Source organism: Etheostoma spectabile, chromosome 10, assembly GCF_008692095.1.
Source record: "Etheostoma spectabile isolate EspeVRDwgs_2016 chromosome 10, UIUC_Espe_1.0, whole genome shotgun sequence".
In the NCBI taxonomy this organism is placed as follows: domain Eukaryota; kingdom Metazoa; phylum Chordata; class Actinopteri; order Perciformes; family Percidae; genus Etheostoma; species Etheostoma spectabile.
The window spans coordinates 27,553,831-27,558,410 of NC_045742.1; positions in this window are offsets into that span (position 1 = coordinate 27,553,831).

The window sequence follows — 4,580 nt, forward strand, 5'->3', positions numbered from 1 at the left end:
AAACTTTTGAACGGTAGTGTATATTACTACATACAGTATAATGTAATACTTGCAGAGCTTTTGTGTGTTCCACTGATGTTTCTGAATTACTTGTTTTTTACTTTCAGTTTTTAATTCAGCTCTGTAATGTTGACAAAGAAATGGTGGGGTGATATCTTAAGTGATGTGTAAGATGTGATGAAATGGCTCTGGGTGTGCTATCATGCAGATTAGAGCATGTTCTAAATGTCAAATTGACCAATCAGCTTGTCGGATCTACAGTAGTATAATTGTTTTCTTAAGTTTAATCAAATGTCAATACCAGTGATGAATATCGGCGTTACTTTTTCAGTAACAAGTAATCTAATTGATTACTTTTCCCATCTTAATAACGCGGCGCGTTGTACTAAAATTGAAGCATTTTTTTTCTTCAGACCAACTTGATCTCTTAGCTAAGAGGCAAAGACTTTTTTTCTTCTTTGGCTAGTGGGCCGTGCAAGAGACAAGCGCATAAATGCTGACGATTGGCGGAGGATGACTGAAATTTCATGGTAAGCCAATCAGAGGTAGAGTTGGGCGGGTGTTCATAAGCACCATAGTTGGACACAATGAACAACACAAGTAATTCAGTCAACGAGAGACAGGCATGGTGTTATGAAAGGGCGGAGGGGGGGGGGGAACTTTTCTTGCCCACCATGGTCAGAAAACATAGGCTCTAAGACTCTAGAGTGGCTACTCGCTGTCAGTCTCTCAATTCTCCCTCGCTCTAACACACACACACACACACACACACACACACACACACACACACACACACACACACAGAGTACATATCCTCAACTTCGGTTCAGTCTTTCTGGCAAACAAACTAGTTAGCATAGAAAGTCTGCGTGCTGACTTGTTACGACTGGAGTTGTGGTGGAAAGCAACGTGAAGTTTTAGAGCTCAGGCCACTGGACATGGCTCCATGCTGTGTTTATGGTCCTGCTGAACCAATGGGAACACTCACAGGTCTTGAAGGTGCAAATCCCCTTTCTGCAGCTCCTCCCTCCAGCCATTTTCTGAAGAAAACACTGTTTATAAAGTGTTCCAAACAGTTCCATTGTAGTCCAGCCTTTACTTTTTGTGAGAAACGTGTGTCACAACGTATAATGCTTGCCCAGCTGCTGGCATGGCATGCCCTCATACTCTGCAACTGACTAGCTAGCAGTGCTTAACGAGGTATTGTGCATGTAAAAATTGAAAAGAAGTGCGATGCCTCACTCTGTAGCTAAAACGGAGAGCTCAACAAACAGGGTGAAAGGAGAAGCTGCAGCAATGTGCACTACAACAAAAATATGGTGTTTTTTTTGAAAATCAAACCGCATAAACCTATTCTAGTACAACCTCTAAATAAAATTATAAACCTGAAAATGAGCATAATATGAGACCTTAAAAAATTTCAGAGCTTTTCACACTTTATTCAGGGTAAAGAGTAGTAGTACATAAATGTGATAATGTGATATTAAGAAGTCATATAAGGGGGAGAGGTAAGAAAAGTTTTTAGCTTTTACTGGCTTTTACTACTCAAAGCATCACAACTTTCCTTCCTACAGTTTTACGACTTGCTTAGGATCATGTCAATGTCAAAATGTTTGTAAGGTATATGTGGCAACTGCTAATAACGCTATTAAACCGACGGCTTTTAGGAGGTAGGGAGATTTACAACAACAAGAGAAGTGTATGTCTTTTTTCTGCTCATGCAGCACTAAAAAGATGGACGGGTCTTGGAGAAGCACATGAGAGGGAGCAGAGAAGAAATGATGAGAGGGGAAGTGACAGAAAGAGGGAGAAAAGGAGAGACAGACATGGAGTCACCATTCCCCCTAATGGAGCAGACTTCTGCAATGCTTTTCCCCCTGATTACACTAATGACCGATTTGAAGCAGTTTAAGAGCCACTTTGGGCTCTCTCTCTCTCTCTCTCTCTTTCTCTCTTCTTTTTTCCCCTTCTCCATCCACTCCATCTTGCTCTCCCTAATCTGCTTTATTCCTCCTCTCTGTTGAGAGGTATATCTACCTCTGTGTCTGTGTGTTCTCCACCAAGCTGCCCATTTGTCTGTGTTTAATATACAAAGCGCGAAATTACAACACAATACAACATTATAGAGAATAATAATAAGGATATAGAGAGAAATAGAGACAGAGAACCACACAAAAGCTCCTACACACAGAAGCATATGCAGCAGGAGGCAGATTGGAGTTTACTAAAGCAAATATGTCTTAGAGGCAAAGCTTGTCACAATGCAGAAATTATCTAATTGGTTTGAGTTAGACCTCAAGGGGGTGGAACCACAATCCAATTAGGCAGCAAACAATTAAGTTAAAATTGGACACTCTATTATGAAAATATAAAAACATTAAAATAAAATTGTCTTCAAAGTTCAGCAATTCAGAATAGTAACTGAGGTAACTAATTAAAAAATGGCTGGGACCTTTATTAAAAAGGCTCATAGAATGTAGAGTTGAGACAACCAGAACAACTTGCAGCATCCACAGTTCAAGTCTGGTTGGAGACCTTTTGTTGGATATCTCGTCCTCGCTCGTTTCCTGTCATCTCATTATTGTCTATAATAAAGAGTTGAGAATGCCCCCCCAAAAAAGACATATTAGAGATACATTTTCTGTGTTTTTAGGGTAGACCTTTCCTTGTTTTCTGATCCGCTCCTTTTTTAATGTGAATTTATAGCACCAATTCTATCAGGACACCAATGGTAACATTTATACCACAATGGGGTAACCATATTAACCACATGAAGCTGTCAGTTCTTCTATACTGACTACATTTCAATCAGAAGAGACATGTTTACAGATATGCAAATAAGGTTTATTGTACAGCTTAATAAAATGTACAAAGTCTTTGGAGATTAGACTCCATCGCTATACAAATATTTCATATATATGTATAGGCGTAGAGAACTATCAGACCCCCCGATGGAATCTAGACAGACCAGACTGAAGGAGGCTCCGGACCGATCAGCTGGAGTAGATGACTAGAGGTGGAAAAAGGGGTGGAGGGTTGCACATTTTGTCTGCAACAACAGCTGAATAGCAAGGGGAGAAACAGATTTTTTAAAGCAGGGTTGTGATTGTCTCTGATTGGTCCTTGCGATTGTGTATGATTCTGATTGGTTTAGCAGGAAAGTAAATGCCTCCAACAGCTTCTTCAAGTTAGGTAGAGCATTGATTAAGAGTTGGTTCTTCCTGAAGGAATTTACACTTGGATACATTTAGATCAGGAGAGACTAGTTGCAGATATGCAACAGTTATACACAGCTTGATAAAATATACATTTTTTGGATAACAGCTGAATTGATTTAGGAGTGCATCAATAAAACGTTTGATCTTCCTGAAATAATTTAGGCTGAGCTACATTTACATGCACATAATATTCAGTTTTTTTGCCTTATTCAGAGAAAGACAATATTTCGACTGAGCTGTTTAAATGGCTATTGAAAGGAAAGAGTATAGTACTCTAATATTCCTGTTTACATGCAGCTGTGCAAATTAGGACTTTTAAAAAAACATTCCACCGCTGGTGAACTTGTTCGACAGCGCGAGCACATCCTCCCTCTTTCAGCCCTTCAACCAGCTTCTTGAAAAGGTTGACGTTGCAAAGTTTGCGCTTTTCCAAAAACCTGTTGATAACCAAGTCTTTCCAAATCTTCTTTTGGGCATGCATCTCTACCCTTGCACACTGTTGGCTAGTTGTTTTTTGCACAGTAATCATAGCAATGCACAGAGCTGACCATAGCTCCTAATTTCCACCGGTTACGGAACGTCTGCGGATCCGCTACAGAACAACGGCGGAGTCATTAGGTTTCCATTAGAGTCATTGTGTATATTTCCATTTACTGCTCCGGCGATTTGTTGAATAAAATGTGCTTTTGAATGAAGTTATGTCCTTAAACTAGTTTCAAGTTCAACAGCCATGGGACAATTAGCTGGAGGCCATGAGTTAAGTTCTAGTGTACACATTGCTCATACTGTTTGCTCTGCTGACACGAAAAAAAATTAGCTTATGATATTAGCTATGTCCTCTTCTGACCTGTCTCATTTTTTGTTTCAGCAGAAGGTTTTACCTGCTTGTAGAAACTGGTGGAAAAGAGTGAACAGAGTTTGAACTGTTCCAAAAGTGGCCTAAAAGAGGAGAACTGTGAGTGAGGGAAGCAGGATATAAATTACAGGAGAAAGAGCTGGGTGACAGAGATGGGTGTATTTGTGCGGACTAGCAGTCACCTGCACGGAAAACAAGCTCATGGCGGAGAAAGAGAAAGCAAAGGAGTGAAGCTAGATAGATAGAACAATGGGAATAAAAATGTACAACTACTTAACTAATATTGATAAAAATGTAAATACACCTATTGTGCAAGTTGCACTTAGTGCAATTGTGATGTCTATGAGTTTTATCTAACACTCAGTAATGAAGTGTAAAAACGTTTTATTGCCTGTGGGTTGAATGATTTCTTGTAGCAGTCCATGTGACGTCAAAGCTGTCATAGCCTCTTAGAGAAGCTTCTTCTCTGTTTGACCAGTGTGTGGGGGGTGGGGGGGGGGGGGGGG